Source organism: Lissotriton vulgaris, chromosome 2_2, assembly GCF_964263255.1.
Source record: "Lissotriton vulgaris chromosome 2_2, aLisVul1.2, whole genome shotgun sequence".
Lineage (NCBI taxonomy): Eukaryota > Metazoa > Chordata > Amphibia > Caudata > Salamandridae > Lissotriton > Lissotriton vulgaris.
Genome location: NC_141688.1, coordinates 74,572,968 through 74,599,345, shown reverse-complemented (window position 1 = coordinate 74,599,345; position 26,378 = coordinate 74,572,968). Strand labels below are relative to the sequence as shown.

The 26,378-nt window shown below is 47.3% G+C and overlaps 1 protein-coding gene across 5 annotated transcripts in view; it reads right to left on the bottom strand.

The window, feature by feature from the left end:
* Positions 1 to 26,378, bottom strand: part of SIN3A (SIN3 transcription regulator family member A) — an 802,206-nt gene that overhangs the window by 733,974 nt on the left and 41,854 nt on the right. For 2 of the 5 annotated variants that reach the window (XM_086959305.1, XM_086959308.1), the window contains exon 1: positions 9,792 to 10,026. The exons of the other annotated variants lie outside the window; for them this stretch is intronic. The gene's annotated coding sequence lies outside the window, so the exon portion shown is untranslated. Of the gene's footprint in view, positions 1 to 9,791; positions 10,027 to 26,378 lie in introns of those variants that run through there. 5 annotated transcript variants of the gene reach the window in all.

Genomic DNA, 26,378 nt, shown 5'->3' with positions numbered 1-26,378 from the left:
ATATAGACTTACTCGTTGATAATACTGTTCGCAGAAGGAGATCAATGAAGAAACAAGAAAAGTTTGAATGGTGGAGTTAGAGTACAAGGAAGTAAGAGGTCATAAAAAAACAAGAGCAAATGCACCTGCTTGGAGTCCATTAAAAAAAAGGGGCAAAGTAGACTATTTTGACTGAAGCCAGCAATATAGGTAAATCTGCACAGCATTTAAGGGAGGAAGACTGTGGCAGTAGCGTATATTTCTAGACAATAGAGTATTGAATTGAATTAATCCACACTAGGCAAAGAAACATTAGCATTCTGGTTTAATTATTTGCAACAGATGGGTGCAAAAACATTAGCATGGCTGGTTACCACCATTGTTTTTGTAAATGAAGCTGCATTAAAAAAGCAACCAAAATGGCAAAACTAACAGCAGCAGCCTCAAAACACGGACTAAATGACACATTTTGGGAATTAATCTAGTTGAGCCTTGCAGGCGTTTAAAGAAAAAATATCCACTGAAAAGTGAACTAATCAATTTTCTATAACAAGGCCCTTTAACAGAACCTCAAGTACTTGCTCTTGTAATATGCTCTGGCTGAAGACTTCCTGCCAGCCAGCAAGACGTCAAGATTCTCTGTATAGGCCTACATGAGAAAACATGTAATCAAGTGGCTATGCTGATGAATTTAGAATTTGGGTTTGAATCCTGATCTTGCCACTTGACTGATAATAGCTTGACTATGCAAATTGCTTAATCTCCATCCCAAAAACTGCAAACAATGTGCAGTACCAAGAAGCAATGCCCCTTCCCCCCCACAGGTAAGCAGACGCCGAGATAATACAATTTAATGAATCGAGATAACAGCGCGTATTATACTTCCTTAGGCCTCGCAAATTCCTGTAAGAATACGCGTTACTAAATAGATCTGGAGATCGATATTTCGCGATCCCGCTTTCTCCATATAATAGACCAGGGACTTCACAATCAGTCCCACGTTGAGTAACCGAGTTACGTAGAAGGTATTACTATCTTGGACCATTAGCTAAATAACTAGGATTAAATCAACAAAATATACATTTGGGCATATAACAAGAAAGAAAAGTTACCCTAGAAAGGAACCGCCCACGCTTTATAGCGGGTTACAGGACTACCGCTATAGCATAAAAACAACAACAAGTGAAATGGCTTTCTTTTGAATAAAGAATGGAAGTAATTGACACATATGTAAAGTTGTGGGCTTCTTCATATAGATCGAACAGGGCATAAAAGAGTATCTCACGATACACCATGAGATCGCAAAGGTGATGAAGCTTCGTATACGATATACTGAGGCGACATGATGATGGGAGTATAAGAGGGCTAGTCTGTAAGAACCATTCATGGAAGGCCAATAGACTGGCAGACCTGTGTATTATTTGGAGCGCTTTCCTGTCTAGCTCTCCTGAAAGTTTTTAATTATGACTCTATATACTCATCTTTCTGCATTATAGAGCGGTGCACTATCTTCCTGAGCTGTTGCCAGGTGAGGAGAAGCACATTCCTCTCGAATCTAAGGTGAGCTAGAGGATATGGTTGAAATAGGGTGAAGCGAACCCACAATATGAGCTATTAACTTGCATGAAGCTCATGATGATAGATGACTTATACTAATTGTAGTACTGTTATTCTATTTTTGTATGTGTCTTTTTATCTATGTTGTCTGCGTCTTGATGACTTGCGTACTGGGACATCCCCTGCACACATAGGAGGACTACCAGGATTGAACAGGTGATATCTGTATCAACTTTGTTGTATTTCTTTTCTAAGCAGTAGCAAAATACATAGGTCCTGATGAAGCGGTAGATACCTTGTGGATCTCTAAATAACCGCAGAAACATGTCGACCAATACAGCTGGCCAGTAGCTATTTGCTGAACGTACTGGCCCCTTTTTTTGCACTGAATTGTTTTTAACATTGGAAGTGGACGGCACCAGAATAAAGTATTTTTGCGCTCACTCTCCAATTTTAATAGAGCACTTTTCCTTTTTTACATCTTTTTCATGCACTGCTTTCAGTTACTAACATCAGTCCTTTGTGCCCCTTACCCTATAGTACTAGCCATTTACACCAAGTGAGACGGCAACAACAAAGATTCTCCACTTTGGGAAGTGGTTCAAATGATGAAAGGGCGGCAAAGGAAGAGTAACTGATGGGTATCTTCCCATACAGTGCGATATCCTGTTGTGTGCTCTGCTAACACACTTAGAGTACACATTAAGTCATCTTTGACACACATAGATTCATTGTAGACCCACAGTTATTCTTTTTGTAATATGGCCACCAGAATGGTGCATCTTTTAGCCACAAGTTTCAATACTTTGCATGCTTGTCCATATAGGAAAACAAAATATTCCCTTGAGGAAATCAGCTATGACCACAAACTGGCTGTGGTGGGGGTACCCAGAGGCACTGGATGATGCCCACTGTATAGAGATTTTAAAACAAAAAAAACCTTGTCTATATGAGAATGAAGCTCATTAGGGCCTGGAGGACCAAAACCAAATTTGGAAGATAGTGCTTGCAACAGTTCAGTGAAAGGTTTGCCTGTTGCATATTCCCATAAAAGGTTAGTGTGGATCAGATTAAATCTTTCAAAATATATTTCCAGGAATTTCTACACAGATCATTAAGCAAATACAGGACTTAGGGCAACATCACCTTTATAACCGCAGTACAATAAGCGGAAAGAAACAGTTTTAAAACAGAGCATCAGACTATGGTTTCCTCAACTGATTATCACAGGAGTCGAAGTCAAACGAATACCAAAGTCAACTTTTTGAACCCTCTTACACCAAATAACTTCCTATTGACCAACCACTTGCCAATAAATAGTTTTAATTTCAATATGAGGTGCTTATGCCAGAAACATGACTAATTAAAAATCGGTTCCAAGGGTGAGAAAAAACATATACATCTCATGGGCATAGTCTAGGAACAACGAAGAACACCAATCAACCATCTGGCAGAGCAACCGTGCATTCCCGAACTCTACCTCAGCAGCTCACCCTGCAACTATGACTACCTCTAACCCACTACCTCAAACTCAGGCGCCAATTAACAATGTTAATCCTTGATCTTGTATGAATCTCTCTTTCTTGATATACTGTTATGCACCCGTTCCCTCCAGCTCGATTGTAAAGCGCTCCAATACCCTCGGGTCTGGCCAGCGCTATAGAAAACTCCGAAAATAAATAATAAAATAAATAAAAATAAAATAATTGTCAGATTGCTACCAAACATCGGGTGCATAGGAACCAATAGGAGCAATGCCCGAGTCAACATCTCACCACCTCAAACACTGATCACAAATACAAAAATGTGATGGCCAGTGTTAGAAGCAGAAAGGGCAGAATGGGATAAGAGAGCGAACAGAGTTACAATACTACATCAATTTTGTCTCGTCAAATGGCTAAGTCATTAAGGTGCGCGGAAGGTAGTGAGTTCTTGTTCCACAAAGATATCTTAAGCGTTCTGCTCTTTAGAGACTTAAATATAGGTACTACTGTTAAAAGATATGCCTGAACACCTCTGTGTAATTAACTCTCTGCATTTCAAAATTAAACTGGATATTCCTGAAAACTGTGCATACAAACAATTATCTCCAGAGTTATACATGTTTAAAGCATTAACGTTTTATGTTTTTGATAACTAACGTATGTGCGATCATTACACTCTCTGGTGAAGATGAATGTGGTCTCTACTTGAACCCTGTAAGCGTATTTATGAAATTGTGAACATTATAGATCGTTTCTAAAGTCACAAAAATGTCATTATTGTGGGAATGGTATGTACTAATAAAGAGAAAGAGGGATCATCTAGAATGGTGATAGTGCATAATTACAAATGAGTCAAAACAACAAAATACATTGGTCTTTTCCAAAACATTTAGAAATATTGAAGATTTCAATGTCTTTCCATATGGCCATCTTCTTTCCCATCACAACATGATGAGGGATTAGCCAAATGCAGCAATCCAAACCAGTGGAACAAGTGATACATATGTAACAAATGTAACACAAGAATGAATGAACTGGATATTTGTGACATATGTGGATTAGTATGTTATACGAGCAGTGGTTCTGCCACAATAAGAATCAATACATATCTTATTTAGTCCTCACAGTGGTAGGACTACAATTAATGATCCAATGATTCACAACATTGATTGTATAAACCAAGAAACACACAACTGAATTAAATAGTGTTAATATATTGAAAAAATCATATTTTTAGAGACTAAGTAGTACAGAATATGACACATACCCAATATACACAACAAACAAACGTCGTTTTTTACAATGGTGACAAAAGACAAAGTGACTGAAGTGGTTTTTATACATGTATCAACAATACAAACTATACATAACAAATATAACACACAGACCAAAAATTCATTGTATAGCGTTGTTTTAACAGTGAGAAGCCCTAGTGTTGCGGGGATTCTGCACATATACAAAACTATGCACAGGAAAACAGGACCTGGTAGGTAGTGTATCAACCTACCACATCCGTACCCAAAATACCAAACAGACTAGCTATGGTGTCTCATTCATTCTCAGTCTACAGCGAAGCTATCCATGATTAGACAACCCAGAATAAGTCACTCTATCTTGGGAATCGCGGAAGCTAGACACACTTTCGCTCACTCACTCATACCTGTCCACAACGCGAGTAATCAGAAACAAAGTATAGTTTTAAATGTTTATTTCAACTAACGCACTCTAAGAAGCAGTACATGAGCAAATACTAGCAGCAAAATGCATAAACACAATATAGTCAGCATTGTTACAATATCATAGAATACGGACTGGAATAGCATGTTTAGGCTGTCTGGTTTTAGGTTTAAACCTATAATAACTGAGCAAACCCCACGGGAAGGGAAATAGGCCTCACCAGTGTAAACTTATAAACACTGAAAAAAAAACTGCACAACCACAAACTAAATGCCATTCAAAGAAAGGAAAAGGAGTGTGAAAGAGTCATTTTTATTTCTTCCTGAATGCGCCAATACAATGTAACTTTTTTATATACGGTAGCAGTAAGAAAGACTGGGCTAACATTATGCTGCTTGAGTTTTGTAGTTTAGAGATGCCACTAAAATATGGTTTCTTCGTCCTTTTTTCAGTTGTGAGGTCTTTGGTCGAAAGATACAGGGTTTAGAAGCATGTTTTAGGTGTTGTTTATTTATGTTATAAACTGTAGAGAATCAGGAAATATCAGAATCATATTTGATTTTTTGGCTACGGTTGAGTCTTTCATGGGTAGGAAAAATGTAGGTACTTAAGAATCTTTCCCAATATGTACCATCACATTTACTCACAAAGAATGGGTAGATACATCAGCCCCCTTTTCTAGTTAGTCAGTATTGATAGTAGGTGAATTGCCAAACACCACAGGCTTTAAACATTCAATGCAAGGTATAGTGACCGGTATATGTGAAAAGATTGCTGCTTCGCTCGAGGTGTCTTTTCTCAGCGGGGGATTGAAGCCGGCGGCGAGTGGCAGGGAGCCCGGTGAAGCAGCGGCGCTGACGGCAAGCTCCAGGAAGCCAGGAGGCAATGCTAAGGTATCCCGCACCGCCCACAGAGCCTGGGGGTCCGCCAGGAGTCCACGCTGGTGCATCGCCAGGGCCCTGGTGCAGAGAGAGGCAGGTGAGGCAGTCACATCGTCAGGGGGGGTGGAGGGGTGGGCAGCCGACAGCGGAGTTTGGAGTGATTTGAAGCTGCGGCACCCAGGGCCACAGAGAAACCACCTGGCCCCAGGCACCATAAGCACCAAAACCCCAAACCCTACGTTTTTCAAATATTGCAGCAAGTTCCCCCTCGAGCTCCCCTGAGTGAGCCACACCTGCAGCAGTGAACAGGGTGGAAGTCGGGGCCATGTGCACCGTGAAGGAGGAGTGAGGTGAGGAGAGAGGAGAGGGCGCTGCAGCCAGTTGCGCAAGTCCCATTACCGTACGCCTGCAGTAGTGGTGGTACAGCCAAGACTGCCTAGGCCCAAAGCAGAGGCCCAAGCAAACCTTAAATCCTCAAAATCCTCCAGTCCACCAATCCATCAAGCCATCAATTCTGCCCACAGAGCCCTCAAGCAAATCGCATCAGGGTTCTGCACAAATGAGATCAGGAACAGTTCGTCAAGCAGCGACAGGCAAAAAAACAAACAAAAAATCCAAATCCAAACCATCAAAACAGGAGGACTCTCTATCCAACAAAACAGCAAACAGAGCAGGCCAAAGGGAGAGGCTGATTTCAGCACCCAGCCCAATAACCGAAAAATTAAACAGGGATTCGAAAATTCTTTTTTCGAAAAGACCCAATAGCGGCAATATACGCTCCCTCAAAAGAATCCTTCCTGCTACCAAGTCCAATGCAGCCTGACAAATCACAAGCCACAGGCCCAGTCTCCCCAGCAAATTCCATCATTGTATCTCAAAAAGATTCATTTAAAAACACGGATCATATAGGTGTTAGGAAACCAGTGACAATAACAGCCCAGGTGCATCAGATTGCACATACAACACCCGTCACAACCCTTATTTAAAAAAACTGAAGAACCTGTTAAAACTCTCAATGTGACTGGAAAAAAATACAGCTACTAAAGGAGAACCAGCGGAAATGACTGAGACCCCCATGGGGGACAATAGAGAAGGTGAAAAATGTAACCTTAGTTTTGAACACACAAAAGCAGCACCGAAGGGACTAACATCGGCCACGAACCCAAAGGTCGGCAAATTAACACCTGGTCTTAAGGAAGTGGGCCGATCAAACACAAAATGGACCAAGGAGGAAAAAAGAAACCTAATTAAATCTGCAGCAAACGCAGCTCCTAAGGAAGCAGCGCGGAGTAAATCATTCTCAAACAAACGACTCTAACCCGTTAGAAATCCTGGAATCACTAGAATCCACCTGTCAGGATAATGAATGCCAAAGCCCAGGCTCAAGAAAAAGAACGTCACAAAGGAGATCTAAATTGGTTTCATCTACACCTCTAAGCCCACAGGGCGAACAGGATCTCCGGGACTCAGAATTAGCGGAGGCCGGTCATAGCTCCATAACAATTAAGCAATCAAACCTTTCATCACCAATAACAATCTCCTCTGAATGCGGGTCAAGCCTCGGGTCGGAGGCCCCAGCGCAGCACATTGAAGATTACTCCAACATGCAATGGGCCCAAACCCTGATCCATACCCTTGAACCAGCCATAAGGGTTTTAAATTTTAAGTCAGACAAAATGGACGTCCAAATTGACCTTATAAACCTTATCGCCAGCCACATTTCTGGCGTAAACAGCAAAATAGATTTAATAACATCACTACTAACAAAAAGGGAAAACTTGGATCAACAAAGACACATAAACAAACAATTAACCAACTGCTGTTGCAGCCCCATAATGGAGAAACTGGCAACCCTCCCGCAAATTTTAAAAGACATCCTAGGGGCAGTAAAACAATCTTACAACAGCAAGCAGTACACAAAATCCCAAAAAAACGTCGACCAAGAGGCAAGAGCCAATTGCATTAAAGCAATAACTGAAGGAACAAATGATACCAACGAAGAATCAGCGAAAACAGAGCCCGAGGCACAACTCAACCTAATAGATCTTCAACCAGATGACCCAGAGGACCCTCATAAACCAGCAGCTGTGGCAGTCAAACCTACAAAACGGGAAACAAAGCGTGCAAGAAAGGCCCGGTTGAAATATAATAAACAGCCCAGCTCCGCCCCAGAAAAAAAATTCCCGCTATTCAAAGTAAAATCACCTAGGGAAAAGAAAAAATATATTGTTCATATACTGTCATTTAGAACACTTCCTATGTGTGCATTACTACTTTGTATAATGTACATCGGTTTCACACAGTTTTGAGGCTGAAAGACTTAAAACCTAGTGGGCATGAATATGGACCAGCAGCTGCCCTCAACCCTGCCTTCCTAGCCAAAGACCTTAGACAGCACTATGGGTCCTTATCTGCCAGGTGGAGATCATTTTGACAAAAAAGGCTTGGGGAGCTAAATCACTTTAGTCCAAAATTATTGCCAAGGAGGCTACTATAGTGTTGAAATCCTCTACACGTATATCCGTTATAGGAACACACTCCAAAAAAGACTTTTGTTCCTGAAATAGGAAAAAAACATTGACCCCAATGTGCAGGAAGTTTTCTGTGACAGACGCACAGCTGCAAGAGAATGTGCAGTGCAGGTGGAGCCCGCATCCCCCATTGTGAAAACCTGACTCTTAAAGATGGCAGGACAACTAAATGTAAAACATGCTGTCCTAGTTGCCCCTTTAAGAAACTAACATGTAGTAGCGGTGTGTATTCTAGCAAAAACGCAACCAATATCGTTAATAAATGTAGCACAAGGTTTATGTGAACAATATCGTCAGGTATTATACCAACAAACACTACGGGTGCATTTGCTCCCAATCCTATTGACCAGTAAATAATAAAATTAAGAAAAACTCACTCTCAAAATAATAGAGCTGGGCAACACAATGCACCACTGTACCAGTTAGTTTCCATTGCGAAACTAAAACATTGTATGAACACTGCACATGTCAAAATAAAAAAAAGCTTCAAGAAGTGATGCTAAAAAGCGGGAGGTAAAGAACATAATAGCACCTAGATGTCAACCAGGGGAGAGTAACGAAGATACATACTCAAGTATTTCCTTTGTACCATTTAAGTACAACCTATCTCTAGAAATCACAAAAGGGATCTTGGTACCATCATCCATTGACAACCATTATAAACACGACCACGCCAAAGGATCCCATAACGCATCCAAACAAGTACTCCGATCTAAAGTAAGGGAAACAACCCCACGGTTGAACTGGTAATACTACACCAACCGTTAACCAACATGCATGAACTGCATGAGATCTAATCTAATGTTGAATGTCTACAGCTCTTCCGACACAGACATGGAAACTTCCCTGCTAGCTGACTCTACTAGTGGCTCTACCCTGGTTGCTAACTATACAGTTTTCCTTCAACTTATTTCATCTTTGAAAACACTAGCACCAAAGACCAGTCACAAACACCACTCCCTACCAAGTGCAGTTCAGCCCCCTGTGAGTCGGACTCCCCTTCCACCAGCAGAATACACTTAGCCTACGCCCAGCTTACAGGAAAGGCGGGCCAATAGTTTGCAAAAACACGCCCTCGGAAACACGAGCGCTAGTTCAGGTACGCATTTTAACAATTCAGATAACACCACGCCTACACCAGGAAGCTACGCCTATACAACACAACTACGCCCCCTTCATCTGACATGGGCCAAGCCCCCGGAAGCACCGGGTTCCTCCCCCACCATAGCTCCTCCCCGGACTTGCTCATGAAAGCTAAATCCAACCTCTTTACTATTGGTAAGACAAGACCAAATCCCACCCACTTAATGAATGTGTATCCATGGGAAGGCTTTCATCCGCCCATTCGCTGCCGAATGGCAAACCATAGACTTGCCTACACTTAGTCTCCGCCCACGAGCTAGTATAGCTCCACCACCTCATATTGAACACAACAGTGACAAAGATCCACCCACTGAAGAAGTAACGCCCATATTTCTGCGTGAATCCACCCCTTCAGCGATCCCTCGCAGCTGCACAATAACGGCTCGAGCCCGGCCCCCCAAACCCAGCAAGAGCCCTGACAAAGTGGCGCACCAACGTATCAAGCAGCAGGCACGAGTCCTGTGCGCCAGAATCTAATACACAAAACACAGTTACCAAGATGTGTCTCGCAACCTCCACAACAGGATAGAAGCACTCACCTCAGACCCTGCAGTCACCTCCTGCTGGTCTCCCCATGCCGGAAACTGCCAGCCCTGGAGCTGCTGCCACTGCCCCCTCACAGCTCACCAGCCCTGCACAGAGCCTGCCTCCTCACACAGCAGGTTGGGGGCGCAATACCGCACAGCGAAGATGGAGTAACCGTCTCTCGCCCGCTTCACTGTCACCCGGGAAATCCCGCCTCTCCCTCCTCCTCCAGGGGGGCCCAGTGCCCAAATGACACATGCATTCGCGTTGGTTGTAGCTACTGCCACTCAACATCCTCTCGCTCCATACACCCAACCCACGTTCGCTCTATGGGCGGATCTTGGTTATGGCGTTTTTCATTGGTTAGAGCAGGCCCCGCTAAGCCGGAGCAATCGATTGGTGTCGTGGAAAATGTCCGTAAAGGAAATGGAGGGAAAGACACGCCTACTGGCTGGAATGCCCATCTTGAACACGCTCCGCCTACACCGTACATTCGCACTGGTCGGGAGAGGAGTGGTTTAATTGGGCTCCACCCACTGCTCCCTTAAAGGGCAAAGCCTCGACTGTCCTTGTGTGGCATGTTTACATCTCGTCACAGAAGCTTTTTCCCAGAGCGGGCATTGTAGCACTAGTGGCTCAAACATGAGTAGGAGCTCGTGTATTATACACGAAAGCATGTTTGAAAGCAGACAGCATAAACCTCCGGATGTGAATTCACTTAGCCCTTTGTGGTGTGCAGTGTTGCCTCTGACAGACATACCCGAAGTAAACCCACAATAGAAAAACATCATGCACTAGTATTTTTATAATATAATAATACGTCTCCCCCACAAACAGCTTGCTGTAAAATAAAAATGTTATGACCATCATAAAACAACGCCCCTAGAGGCACATCTTTAACCCATCTCCTAAATGGTCCTCCATATCAACACATATTACTGTTTACCACTACAAACAAGCACTGGCATAGCCAATAGGACTCGCCTATGTGATCTTATAAGTGTTTAGCCAGAGCCATTGGCTTTGGTAATGTTTTTAAGCTATTATGCTTAGTGATACTGAGGGGATCGTGCTGTGCTTGTGCAGTGATGCAGAGTTGTTTTGCTGAGGTGATGCTGATGTAAATCGATACCAAAGGGGATGATGGACGGAGCATTGAAGTAAATCAAACACTCCCCCCCCCGTCAACTGATCTGGGTTTAATCCATCATCATTCTTTAGCTCACTCCACCACCCCAGTTCAGACATGGCCATATGCAAATCAGTCTTACCCTGTGCCTCATGGGAACAGTCCAGCCCGAACTGCCAAGACATGTCTTCCCTGGACAGGAAACAAGCATCCTGGGACCGGTTTCTGGCTAATCAGCCGTCATCAGCCAGGCTAGCTTGAATCTAGTGGCAAAGTGAGCAAGGGACCCAAGTCCGGGCATACCCTGCCAACTTAGGGCGACCAAAGCGATGCCAAAGGGGATGATGGACGGAGCATTGGAGCAAATCAAACACTCACCCCCAGTCAACTGATCTGGGTTTAATCCATTATCATTCTTTAGCTTATCACCTGTTGGTCTCCCCATGCCAGAGTATGCCAGCCCTGGAGCTGCTCCCGCTGTCCCCTCACAGCCCACCAGCCCTGCACAGAGCCTGCCTCCTCACACAGCAGGTTGGGGCGCAGTACCGCACAGCATAGATGGAGTAACCGTCTCTCGCCCACTTCACTGTCACCCAGGAAATCCCACCTCTCCCTCCTCCTCCAGGGGGGCCTTGTGCCCAAATGACACATGCATTAGCGTTGGTTGTAGGTACTGCCACTCAACATCCTCTCGCTCCATACACCCAACCCACTTTCGCTCTATGGGAGGATCTTGGTTATGCCATTTTCCATTGGTTAGAGCAGGCCCGCTAAGCCGGAGCAATCCATTGATGTCGTGGAAAATGTCCGTAAGGAAATGGAGGGTAAGTCAGGCCTACTGCTGGAATGCCCATCTTATACACGTTCCACAGATTTGCTGCTATAACTGTGAAGGAAGCGCTTCCCCTACACCGTTTCCAAAAGTGCGGTAAGACGATAAATCCAGCTGAGCTTGATCGCAGCAGTCTCCCTGGAAAGTAAGCCTTGATGCAGTTCCTTAAGTACCTAGGGACCATATTGTGGAGGGCATGATGAGTTAGGGACAGAGCTTTATACCGAATTCGCTGACGAACTGGCAGCCAGTGCAGATTAGCTCAGTAAGCTGAGACCGACACACATTTTGGAATTTTGTATAATAAACAGACAGCCATGTTTTGCATGACTTGTAGGCGCTGGATCAGATATTCCAGGAGACCGAGATACTAGACATAAGCGTAGTCCAACCTGGATAAAATCAGGTATGTAACTACTGTTATTTGAGCCTCATGGGGGAGCAAATAAAGAAACTTCCTCAACATGCGAAACATCCAGAAACAGGATTTCACCACCTCTGAAAACTGTGCACTGAATGCAATCTAGGTGTCTAACATTACACCCAATTTTTTTGCCACATCCGTTGGTGGGGGGCGGCAGGGCGGTACACTTTCAGGCCAGGCCCCCACCCAACCAGGAAGGTGATTTTGTCTGAATAATAGGACCTCCGTCTTATCTGGGTTGTATTGCAATCTGTTAGCCCTCAACCAGTTTAACAGTTATACCATACAGTTAGCAAAGGCAGTCTTTGCCCTCTCTGGCTCCCCCTCATACGTGAGCAGGGGTGAAGTATCATCCGCATAAGAGATAATCTTGATGTTAGAGAATTCCACCAGCTGCACCAAGGGAGACATATACATATTAAAGAGAGTAGGATTAAGGGATGAGCCTTGTGGCACCCCCATTTAAACTTTTTACCTCCTGAGGCATTTGTTTCATCCAAACTACTTGCTTGCGACCATAAAGAAAAGAACCCAGCCAACTCAGCACAGAGCCCACCACTCCCAGATGTTTTAGCCTGTTGTCACATTGGGCCTATCCGTGATCAAGAGGATGAAGACTACTGACCAATAACCTCCTTATGTTTCTCCTGTCCTTTGCTTTCAGTCGCCGTCAGAATTTCCAGTGCAGGACGGTCACGTCCCCTTTAACTGTGAGCATTGCCCGGGATCCCTGACCCAGCTGACTTCGTCACATGCTCCTATCAGGACTTGGTATCAAGAGGAAGCGGCGCATTTAAACACCTAACAGGAAGGGAGGAAGGTCGTCATCCCGGACCACAGAAGTGCAGATTACAGAGGAAACCCGACCGCTTCCTGGGAAATTCTCCGAGCAGGAGGAGAAGTGATCATCGCCCCTTCAGGAGCCGAGCAGAAAAGAAAACCGAAGACCCAGCGGAGGAAATCCGAAGAGGCTCGTGAAAGGGAGCCGGACCCCATCGGTACCGCGGACAAGCCAGCCACATCCCTGAGGTACATGCCCGTATACGGGGTTGGTTCTCCAAAGTGGGTGCGACTGGGAGCAGCCCGCTTTGTAAGCGTGGGGAGGAAGGAGGGTCATAAAGGCTGACCCACGCGCTCAAATAGAGAGAGTCCTGGCTGGGGTTCGCGAACACTTGGTGGCGGTCGAGGTGCGTTTCCCTCACTCCTTTCCCTGAAGCTGTTGTGATTCAAGAGTCTATGGTGAAACCAGTTTTTGTATCTTTGTTTTCTTTGCTGCATATGGTCCTTCACCGCCCGGATCCCAGAGAGAGAGTGGAAGGAAGAAAAGGAGGACCCGTCATAGTCCGTTTCCTACCTCTGACGAAAAGACGGAAAGGGACTCTCATCATTTGTAACTGTCCAATAGTGGAGTGTCTTTCAATAAATCTCCTCGTTTCTCCACCATAGCATACTGGTCCATTTCTGGTTATCCACACCTGTGCAGCAAAATATGATGATCCAACGTGTCAAAACCTGCTCACAAGTCCAGCAGCACCAAAGCCACATTGCGGCCGAAGACCAAATTGAACTTGATGGACTCAGATCTCAAACAACATGGTCTTGGTGCTGTGGCTGGTTCTAAACCCTGATTGCGAGAGGTGGAGCAGGTTATTTTCGGCTAAGAAGATAGTAAGTTGCCTATTTACCACCTTCTCCAATACCTTAGAAGCTGCTGGCAGAAGCAAGACTGGCCTAAATTTGCTTAATAGACTGGGGCAGCATTTTCCTTTTTTAATGACGGAATCACCCTGGCCCTTTTCCAGTTATTGGGCACTACACTGGAGTCAAGGGTATTAGCAAATATTGTCTGATACACTGGAGCAATAATATCGGAGATTGCTTTCAGAATATAGGGGTTATTGGATCCATTGGGGACCCTGACCTGCAGTTCGAAAATGCAACTTACCTCCTCCCTGATGGTGCTGGAAAAGTAACCAGTGGGGAGTTGTAAAATCTCCACTGGTTCTTCAACTGCTGAACTAATCAGAGTATTGTTATACCCTGCCAAGTTCAGATGGAATATCATTTTTGCCTAAAATCTGTAAAATTAGATACAATTTTGAAGATCTCCCTCCCAACATTCTTGGCCTCTTTAATGCAATGTGAGTAAAAAGTACTATGAGTTATCTGGATATTCATATGGTAACCTTTTAGGAACCGTTTAAAAATTGCTTCATTGGAGTCAGCATGAGTATGCGTCGCGATCGTTCTAGTTCACAGGCAGCTCTTTCCAGCGCTAGCTTCTTTGTAAACAAGCAAGCTGAAAAGGTCTTTGTCTTCTTTCTAGAGGATGAAGTAGGAGCAACAATATCAGCCCCCTTTAAGCCAGGCGCTGATCACCTTGTCCCCTTAATGGAATCCTGTATCTCAGGCTTAGAGTTCATAAGAATACTGCATAACTCATCCAGATCAGCCATGCTCCAGCATCTACTTTCAAACTGCGAGTGAGCAGGGCGGGGCTCATTTAATCCATCCAACTTCCAAGCGAAAGGAACAGGTAATGGTCTGACCAAGGCACTGGCTGAGGGGATTCCCCTTTAAGGGTAGTATTAAGAGAATATACCGTCAATCGTATGACCAGCAATATGCATAGGCCCTGTAGTCGTTTTCACTAGATTAAAAGAGGTTAGAGACTCTATGAAGCATTTCAATAGTGGCTCCTCTACCAACTCTAAGTGGATATTAAAGTCTCCAAGCAAGGTGAAATTAGAGTATGAAATGCATTTACGGGCTATTACTTGGTGTTACAGTTAGTGCAATTGTGGTGGGGAAGTGATGAGGAGGTAGTGTTGTGCTGATGCTAACAGGGTGCTGTGCTGCTGCTCAAGTGGTGTGTGCTGATGATGGGGTGGTGCTGTGCTGGTGCTGAACTGGTGCATAGTGATACTGAGGTAGTTCTGAGCGGTGATGAAGTGGTGGTGCTGTCTAGGTGCTTAGGTGTAGTGGAGTGATGCTGATTTGTGGTGAGATGATGTAGTGCTGTGTGGATGCTAAAATGTTGCTGCGTTGGTGCTGAGGTAGGGTAGTGCTTGTGCTGTGCTGGTGCGGAGGTGGGTCTGCGCTAGTGGTGAGGTGGGGACATGCTGATGCTGAGTTGGTGCACTGATGAGGAGGTGGTGCTGTGCTGATGCCAACATGGTGCTGTGCGGATGATGAGGTGGGGCTGCACTGGTGCTTAGGTGATGGTGTGCTAATGCTGAGGTGGTGCTTAGGTGATTGTGTTCTAATGTTGAGGTGGTGCTGCACTGGTTCTGATGTGGTGCTGCACTGGTTCTGAATTGCTACTGAGCTGGGGTTGTGCTGGAGCGGAGGTGGTGGGTTGGTCGGGCTGCGCTGGGGCTGAGATGGGGTTGCGCTGGTGGTGTGGTGGGGTTGCGCTGGTGGTGTGGTGGGGCTGCGCTGGTGGTGTGGTGGGGCTGCGCTGGTGGTGTGGTGGGGTTGCACTGGTGGTGTGGTGGGGCTGCGCTCATGATGACTTGGTGAAAACATTCTGAATGACTCTTATGGTGTACGCTTGTAACAAACTGTAGGCAAAGGTGAGGAACCTTGCAGCATAATACGATTTTTGGAGATGCAGACTTTAAATAGGTTCAATCAATCAATCATGGCATTTGTATAGCGCACTACTCACCCGGAGGGTCTCAAGGCGCTTGGGGAAGGGGGGTCTGCTATTGCTCGAACAGCCAGGTCTTGAGTTGTCTCCTGAAGGCGAGATGGTCCTGGGTCAGCCGGAGGTGGGTGGGGAGGGAGTTCCACGTCTTGGCCGCCAGGTAGGAGAAGGATCTTCCTCCGGCGGTGGCTCTTCGGATGCATGGTACGGCCGCGAGGGCGAGGCTTGTTGAACGTAGCTGGCGGGTAGGCGTGTAGATGGTCAGGCGGTCGTTGAGGTACTTGGGGCCCAGGTCGTGGAGGGACTTGTGAGATGTGAGGAGTCTGAACGTGATTCTCTTGCTGACGGGGAGCCAGTGCAGGTCCCTCAGGTGTCCGGAGATGTGGCTGCGTCGGGGGATGTCCAGGATGAGTCGGGCGGAGGCGTTCTGGATGCGTTGAAGTCGTTTATGTAGCTTGGCTGTGGTTCCGGCGTAGAGGGTGTTTCCGCAGTCCAGTCGGCTCGTGACGAGTGCCTGGGTGACCGTCTTCCTGGTTTCAGTCGGGATCCATCGGAAGATCTTACGGAGCGTGCGTAGGGTGTTGAAGCATGATGAGGAGACGGCGTTCACCTGTCTGGTCATCGAGAGGGAGGAGTCCAGGATGAAGCCCAGGTTGCGTGCGTGGTCTGTTGGCTTGGGTGCACTGCCTAGGGCCGGGGGCCACCAGATGTGGTCCCAGGCGGAGGGCGATGACCCCAGGATGAGGACTTCAGTCTTGTTTGAGCTCAGTTTCAGGCGGCTGTTCTTCATCCACTCGGCAACGTCTTTCATCCCTTCGTGTAGGCTAGTTCTGGCGTTGGCGGGGTCACTGGTGTGGGAGAGGATCAGTTGGGTGTCGTCGGCGTAGGAGATGATGTTGAGGTTGTGTTGGTGTGCGATGACTGCAAGTGGTCTCATGTAGACGTTGAAGAGGGTGGGGCTGAGTGATGATCCTTGTGGTACGCCGCAGATGACTTTGGTGGCCTCGGATCGAAACGGGGGGAGGCGGACTCTCTGTGTTCTTCTGACGAGGAACGAGATGATCCATTCAAGAGCCTTCTCTTGGACACCTGTGTTGCTGAGGCGTTGGACTAGGGTGCGGTGGCAGACAGTGTCGAATGCTGCGGAGAGATCCAGGAGGATGAGGGCCACTGTTTCCCCGTTGTCGAGCAGGGTTCTGATGTCGTCGGTGGCTGCGATGAGGGCGGTCTCGGTGCTGTGGTTGGCTCGGAAGCCAGACTGCGAGAGGTCAAGGGATCCGTTCGTCTCGAGGAAGGCGGCCAGCTGTCTGTTGACTGTCTTCTCAATGACTTTGGCAGGAAAAGGGAGGAGCGAGATGGGGCGAAAGTTCTTGAGGTCGGTGGGGTCCGCTGTTGGTTTCTTCAGTAGGGCGCTGAGCTCAGCGTGCTTCCAGCTCTCCAGGAAGGTGGCGGTATTGAAGGAGATGTTGATGATGTCCCGCAGTTGGGGTACGATGATGGAGTCGGCCTTGTTGAAGTCGTGGGGGCAGGGGTCGGTCGGAGATCCGGAATGGATGGTGTTTATCGTGCAGGCTGTGTCTTCGGTGGTCACCGTGGTCCAAATGCGGAGGGTGGCGGTTGGGGGCGTTGGTTCGACGGTGGGGAGCGTGGCTGGTGCGCCGAAGCTGTTGTGGATGTCGGCGATCTTGCGGTGGAAGAACGAGGCGAGAGAGTCGCAGAGGTCTTGAGAAGGAGTGATGTCGTTGTTGCCGGTGCTGGGGTTGGAGAACTCCTTGACGATGCTGAAGAGTTCCTTGCTGTCGTGGGCGTTGTTGTCCAGTCATTCCTTCAGTGTTTTCTTCTTGGTAGTGCGGATGAGCTGGTGGTGCTTGCGGGTGGCTTGTTTGAGGGTGGTCATGTTGTCTGTGGTCTGGTTGAGGAGCCAGGCTTTCTCGAGGGTGCAGCAGTTCTTCTTGGAGTCCTTGAGTTCGTCGGTGAACCAGGTGACTTTCTTGCTTCTGGGTCTGCTGGGAGGGTTCTTCAGTGGCGCGAGGTCGTCTGCGCAGGCGGTCAGCCACTGTGTGAAGTTGCAGGTTGCTTCGTTGGGGTCCGTTGTGCTTGCGGGCGGGTTCTGGCTGAGGGAGGTGGTGAGCTGCTCAGCGGTGATCTTGCTCCAGCTCCTGTGAGGAACCTGTTGCGGTGGTGGTGGGTGGTTGTTCTTCTGAAGCTGAAGTGGACGCAGCTGTGGTCGGTCCAGTGAAGTCCGGTAGAGTGGCTGAAGGTGATGTGCTTGCTGGATGAGAAGACGGGATCAAGCGTGTGGCCTGCGTAGTGAGTGGGGGTGTTAACCAGTTGCTTGAGTCCGAGGTTTGCGAGGTTGTCCAGCAGGGCCGTGGTGTTGCGGTCCTTGTTGTTCTCCAGGTGGAAGTTGAGGTCCCCTAGGAGGATGTAGTCCACGGAGGGGAGGGCGTGCAGGCTGATGTAGTCCGTGATGTCTTCGCTGAATTGTGTGCGTGGTCCCGGGGGTCGTAGACGAGGGTGCCTCTGAGGGTTGTCTTGGGGTCCCTGTGTATCTGGAAGTGGAGGTGCCCGGCGTCGGGGAAGGTGTCGCTGGAGTCAGTCGTGATGCAGATGGTGTTCTTGTATACGATGGCAATGCCCCCTCCAGTCTGGTTCACGCGGTCCCTCCAGATGATCTTGTATACGTCCGGGATGACGATGGCGATGTCGGGCGCTGAGGAGGCGTTCATCCAGGTTTCGTGAGGAAGGCGACGTCTGGTGATGTGGTGTCAAGCAGGTTCCAGAGTTCGACGGCATGTCTGTGGACGGAGCGGGTGTTGAGCAGGATGCACTTAAGGTGGTTACAACGGGTGCTCGGCTTGGCGGGAGCGGTGCAGGTCCGGAGGCAGGTGAACTTGCAGGCTTGGCAGGTGAAGGGTCCGTGGGTGCGTTTCGGGGTAGCTTGGCAGCAGGCGGGGGTAGGGCCGGCATTGAGTGCGTTGAGGGTGGCGGCATCTTAGGTCCGTCGTGTTGTCTGGCGTCGGCGGGGGCCAGGGGTCCTGGCGCTGGGCGCAGTCCAGGCGCAGACGGGCTTGTCTTTGGCACGCCTTCGGCGCCCAATCGTCGCACCCGCTGCGCGTGGCCGCTGCGCGTCCGTGCGGTCGCCATTTACGGCTAAGTGGGAGGGAGGAGCAGCTGGAAGGCGGGAGCGGGGAGGACACGGAACAAAAGGGGGCGTGGCCGCGTCAACGGCGGCGGGGAGCGGGGCGGGCACAAGGGGAAAAAACACTAAATACACCCACTATTAACAGTTAAGGCACAAAATACAACAACTTGAGACGAAAATATGGCGAAACAGCTGTAGAAAGGTACAGTGAGGCAGGCAGCTAGGGAGGCAGGCAGATGGCACAACGAGGCTGCGAGCAGCAGCGAGGGGCACACACACAGCTGGGGGCCGTGCGGCGCGGGGGTGTCCTGGGAACATGTCACACTTACCTGCGCAGCGCGGTCGCCATTTAAGGACAAGTGGGAGGGAGGAGCAGCTGGGAGGCGGGAGCAGGGAGGACACGGAACAAAAGGGGGCGTGGCCGCGTGAACGGCAGCGGGGAGCGGGGCGGGCAGGCACAAGGGGAAAAAAACACTAAATACAACCACTATTAACAGTTAAGGCACAAAAAACAACAACTTGAGACACAAATACGGCGAAACAGCTGGGGAAAGGTACAGTGAGGCAGGCAGCTAGGGAGGCAGGCAGACAGCACAACGAGGCCGCAAGCAGCAGCGAGGGGCACGCACACAGCTGGGGGCCGTGCGGCGCGGGGGTGTCCTGAGAACAGGTCGTTAGCGGAGCTGGGGAGAAGTCACCCTGCAGTAGCAATTTGCAGTGGAATTAATATGGAGAGGTCACCCCTCAGCAGTAGTCTGGGGTGGAATTAACACATTGGGTATTTGTTTGTGAAATATTTATACTCACACACTAAAGCGATGTTCCGGTCCCAAGTACGAACATCGAAGAACTTCCAACCTTCAACGCTTCAAAGTGCAAAGTTTTAAATTGGAAAGTTTGAAAGTGCACAATGCGGTCCAGTGCTCCTTAGATATCTTGAATGTAACACCCAAGTGTTCCCAAAAAGAAATTAAACATGTGAGTTGGGCTGGGGAGAGGTCACTATAATTAAAAGGCAGTTGTTTGAAAATGCTAGCGATGCGTCCGAAACATAAAAGCACTGCCCACATTAATAACCATAAATACAAAACCTCTCCGAATTTTGCAGCTCCAGTGCAAAAAAAACGGTTGTGCACAGTATAGTTAAAATATTCTCGGGGCCAAGAAACACTAGAACGCTGCGAAGTGGACAGGTTTATTATTTAGAAAAAGGGAGACATTTTGGGCGCATTTACAAATGTTTACTTAAAAAAATAATTAAAAAAAACACGTACGAAGGGCTGGAGTAAGGCCAGTTTTTAGGTGCTCTAATCCTTTAACGGCATGTCTTGTCTATGCCTCCAACTTTTTATAGGGGAGGGCCAAAATAGGAAGCTTGAACTCTTTTGCAGATTGCCACATATTAAAGCTTTATATACGTTAGATGGGCTGGGAAGAGGTCACCTTGCTATTGACCTGTGCATTACTTAGGACGCTTCTGGTGTGCACCTTGTCTGTATATATCTGTATATGGGAACGTACACTGGTTGATATAGATTACATCAATTAGGCAATGGTAAATACACGCAGGCTTATCTTTCATATATAAAATATACATAATTTATGTGCATAATGTCCATATACACTCATGCACACCGATTCGGAAAAATGAGTTATGCAATGAGTAATCGTATATATGCACAGATACGAAAATATACACATCTTGATTGATAACGATAATATAATTTATGACAGGGCACATACATATTTATATATTTAAGGAGGAAGACGTGAATGATGAAGGAATGAAATAAGGAAGGCAGGAGCATGAGACGGAGGGAGTATGAAATATGAGTGAGTCTATCAGAAACTGAAAAAATGCCTAACTGCACATCACACTCACACTTTTTCAACATAAGCCTCTCAGTCCTAAAAAAGTTACAATACAGTACACCGCATTAAAGACTTGGAGAGTTTCAGCTCGAGAAAGTAATTCATTCCAGTGCTTATTGTAAACATACCATATGTAGTGTTGATAAAAGCATTCTTTGCTTGAATCCGGATTTTGTCCACTCGTGCCCCCTATAGAGCCCACATTGCTACAAGTGCCCGTACCACAGAAGTTGCCAGAACGACATAACAAAAAAGCTCTGTAGTTATTTTTGCAGCAGTAGTTGTTAATATGTCAACTAAAACAATATCGTCTGCGATTAATAATCACGTGCAGATAACATTTTAACAGGGCGCATTGCATTCACACAACATCTGCATGGGTGGAAGCCTCGGAGCTACCATTAATTGTGCATTTTCCTTCCATCCATGTCACAAATGTGAAGTCCTCTGGGCTTTGCTTTTACAACCTGGGTTAAACAGACTAATCATAGTAAGAAAAAATCTCTGCTTTTGGGTGTTCCTGGTGTTTAACAGAAGCACTCTTTGAGCCCCTCCAGCCGGCCATTTACAAACAAAAGCAGACCGCAAAATGTAAACATAGCGGCAGTAAGTCTTAGCCATTACCGAACCAAACAAAAAACACTAGTGCGCATTACATTCATAACAAAGGCTCATTGCAAATGTCTAAAGGAGGTCTTCTTTAATAAGCCATCGCCATAAGAAAAAAAGTAGAAAGCACAAATCCACATTAGTTAAAGAATGAGGAAAACTACATGTAGTAGGGGCAGTCCGCAGGGAGGATCGAAAACAACAAAAGGTGAGAGTAATAAGATATGCTAACCAAACAGGAGCATGCATTTATAAAAGGCAGGAACGTGAACCAATTAAAGAAAGTGGAGGGGCTTTAAGCCCCAATATACATTACAGAATGCCTCGCAGAGCAGCGCATGCTTAACCTAAATATGACCCTTCTAATTGACAAACTTTACCTATTGCTTAAGAACCATTACGGCTGTACAACTATCTTATACAGCAGTAAAAGTCAATCCAAGCATTTCTTTATTTGCTCTAGGCAAAGTGGCATTTTTTCCCCGAGACAGGTAATGATACTTCTAAGAGCAATAAGGCGCACATTAGCTGGAGGCACTGTTGTTGGAGGTACTCAAGGTTGGCTGGTGCATCCAGTCGACCACATAGGTCATTAAGGGCAATGCAAACCGCACAGCTTAAGCCCTCAAACTATTGGTTTGCCAGCAATTATCTGCATTTTGATGGTTCAACAAACCCCAACGATCTCAGTTTATTTGCTCTAATGCACCAATTGGATCCGCCAATCCATGCCATGGCAGTATTCCACTCATTAGATTGGCACTTCCTATTTGCCACCCTAGCCAGAATTGGAATGCCAGCAGTCTTCCTGAGATGGCTCAGGTTATTTTACTTTGGCGATACCACAAGATTTAGTCTACATGGGCTCCTCTCTATCAACATCAAGTGAGGCACAAGGCAAAGCTGCTCCTTTCCCCCAATCTTATATGCCATAGCCCTTGAACCTCTTCGAAGCACGATTAGACCGAAATATGCTACCAGAAGACATCACACTATTCCTCCACAATCGTACCATGAATCTTAGCCTGTTCATAAAGCGAATTCTCTGCATTTGGACAGCAATCCATGTATCCATGCACTGAAATAAATCAGTGTTATTCCTGCTTACGTCTCGCACACCTCTAGATGCATTGGAATCCCCCCTCCGCAGGTGTACAACCTCAGTGAAATACCTAGACATCTGAGAAAGTCAGGGAGAAAGACAATTATGCTTGAAAACTTCAGAGTTGGGATGGCCATAATAGAAGAGCCGGTTAAACATTATTGAATTTCTCTCCATCATAAGTAGACAGGTTAGCCTTGATGAAAATAATTCCTTCTAAGACTGCTCTGGCTCTTCTATATTTCCGAATAACTGTAAATAAACCTTTCTCTGAGCACTTGTGCACTTGCATGGTAACTTGGATGTTGGCGGGAGGATGACCCTGGGTCAGCTGGAAGGTTCTTAAACTGCTGTATGATGAAGAGGCTTTGTTGCATGCTGTTTTGAACTATAGTACAACTACGCAGAAGCAAAATTTGTGTATTACTGGCTACGCCTCCCACCCCCCCTTCATGGCATTTGTGGCAATAGAGGAGGGGACAGAATGTCCTGCACTAAAAACTCTGGTTGGAATGCGACCCAGTGACATGAACTCACACACCTTATATGCCCAAAAACAATTGATAAGCAAACTCCTGTCGCATCCACTCACAGACAAGCACGCGGTTCTTATGCAATTACAACGCTGGGGCCTACATTCCTGAGATATAGGCGAGACACACTCACTGGACATAGGAAGAGGCAGGCGCTTTATGCACTCCAAAGAGGCCTGGGCATATCTCAAGAAGGAGATGGGACTGATAAGACAAAGTATGGCAAGGGCCCCCTGACAAAAATGTGTTGAGCATATATCAGTGAAGCTGACATCAAGGTGTGAACCTTGAGACCCTTGGACGACTTGTGTTGTGGTGCTATAAAACATTGGAGTCGCTCCTACTGGTACAGACTGCTTTCAAGGACAAAGGACAGGAGGCACTTCAAAAGGAACAACACCCAGAACACAAATTTCGAAGACTACGACACTAAATCACATTTGTGTGTGGAAACAGATTATTAAAAAAAGGGAGCGTTAGGCTTCCAAATTGTCAAACTAAAGGTGAATATCATTGTGGAGAACCTCAGCGCAACTTGGGTCTCTTGTGAACTTCTTAGACTTGAACTCACTACTGCGGCCTAGCTTGGATGTCTCCTTACGTGAAAGGGGAATAACCACATCCCTTAGATAAAAAGTGGGACTTGAGAGTAGAACCGGGTAACACAAGCGTGCCATATTATACTTTGGGTTCATATATAAATACTACAGAGTTGATCCCACTGCAGTAAACCCTTTTCATTGTTTTACTCTCACAGTGCTATAACCATGATGCTGCTGTTTCCTACGAGCGTAGCCTAAAGCTCCTTGATATCTCCCTGTATTTCGGCTCAGCCGTTACTTCATGCTTTGAACCCCGGAGTTGAGATGTCTTTGCTCGACAAGACTGTTCACCTGATTATAGTGCCTATCAAAAGTATATAATATTACATCATCTCACATACAATTAATACAATTTCTTTCTGCAGTTGTGCATCCTTATATTGCATGATACCTGTGAGAAAGTGCCATCTTTCTTACATGGTATGCCCCCACTTTTTGCTGATGTGCTTTGGCTGAGTGTGCCCTGGGCTCCTGCCAATCAGGTGCCCAGGGCCTGTGTTCCTTCCCTAAAACGATGTTGAAACTAAAACCCAATTGGCATCTCTGGCTACATGTCAGCCCCTGGTAAGTGGTACCCTAGGTCCCCAGGGCAGAGAAGACCCCCAAGGGCTGCCGCACTGGTTGTGCCACCCTTAGGTGCCCTGCACCCTGACACACATACACTGCTTTGCAGGCTGAGTGTCCAGGTGCAGAACTAAACAAAGAGTTGACATGGCACACCTCCCTGTGTGCCATGCCCACAAACCCACTGCCCTGGCCTACATCAGTCACCCCTCTAGCTGGGTGCCCTATGCCAGTGGTGTGAACACAGGTGCATGAACCCTGTGCCCCTACAGTACCCAGGGCCATTCCTGGGCACTGTTAGTGCAGTGATGCCATTAAGAGTATATGGTGCTGGGAGGTTAACATTGCGTACTCCACAGCACCATGATGGCTACACTGAAGACTGACAAGTTTGATATCAAACTTCGCAGCACATTAAACCCACACTGATGCCAGTGTGGGATTTTTAGGTAAAATGCACTACAGAGGGCATCTTAGAGATGCCCCCTGAAACCTAACCTACAATCCACGTCTTGTCTGAGAGGCTGCCTAGGCTGCCACACAGCAGACATGTTGCTGGACCCCTGGGTGGAAGCCCCCCGCTCTCCTGGGCCTGCAACAATGCACATCCTGGGCGAGGTGCTAGGTCCACTCCCACCAGGATGGGCAGGGGGAAGCTTCAAAGGCATACCGCCTTTGTGAGCTTCTCCAGACCTCTTGCTCTACTCAGCAGCTGGCCCCCACCGGTTCTTCCCCCCACTCTGGCGGGAAACCCTGGGTGAGGAAAGGGGGTGTGCCAGCCTGTGCCAACTCTACCCCTCAGGTGGGAAAGGCGAGGTGAAGCACAAGTCCGGGCTCCGGCCATCTTGAGGATGGAGAGCCCTGTCCAATCAGAGATAGGCTACTGCCCCCGTCCCACACGAGAGGAGCAGGATAAGGGGTGTACTCACCCCAGGACAGGGACCTATTGGTCCCTACCTGTAACGCTCCTAAATTTAGTATTTAGGGGCACCCTGAACGTTCCTTCCTCAGATCCAGATTTCGAAAGAAGACCAAGAAGAAGACCTGCAGGGCAGCTGCTAACAAGAGGATGATTCAGAAAAGGGGGTGGTGATGAACAGAGTGTCTGAATTAAGCAGACCACTCTTACCCAGTCCAAAGATCAGGGCTTGATCCATCACCGTTTTTTAGCTCACTGCACCATCCCAGCTCAGAACCTGGCTACATGCAAATTAGTCTGTCCCTGGCCCAGTGCATCATGGGAACAGGGCAGACCAGACTACCAAGCCAATTCTTCACTGGAAAGGAGACAAGCTTCCGGGGACCGGTTTCTGGCATTTCAGCCGTAGTTGGCCCGGCTTGCTTGAATCCTGATGGTGCAGTGAGCAAGGGACTCATGTCTGAGTAAACCCTGCCACACCTATAGTGGCCAAAAACGATTCAGAATAGGGCTTGATGCCAGAAACCGGTCCCCGGAAGCTTGTTTCCTTCCCAGTATAAGAATTGGCTTGGTAGTTTGGTCTGCCCTGTTCCCATGATGCACTGGGCCAGGGACAGACTAATTTGCATGTAGCCAGGTTCTGAGCTGGGATGGTGCAGTGAGCTAAAAAACGGTGATGGATCAAGCCCTGATCTGTTGACTGGGTATGAGTGTTCTGATTAATTCAGATACTCTGTCCATCACCACCCCCTTTTCTGAATCGCGAACAAGAGGATGACACAACTGACTTGGCCCCAGCCCTACAGGCCTGTTGATCCTTGAACCTGCTCCTGCTAAATCCAGGCGACTCCTGCGGACAGCAACCTTGAAAACCCTGGAGGACCTGCCTGCCTTGATCCTTTTAAAGACTGGGATTCCCATGAGCAGTGGTTCTGCTCAAACAGCAATACCCCGGGTGCCAGCCAGGAACTGCAAATCCAGCACTCTGCACCCGCCGTGCCCGGCCTGTGCCCGAGTGGACAAAGAACCTGAGGACGTCCCCCGGGCAATACTGACCTGGAATCCAGTGCCCAAGGACCCTCCCCGACGACCCAGACGACACCTGCAGCCTCACAGCAAGGGACCCCTCCAACCGCGACCAGCAGAGGGTAAGATTTCCCAAACATCAAAAGACACCCCTGCACCCGGCGCCCCACGGCCCCCTGTGCCACACTCCAGGGT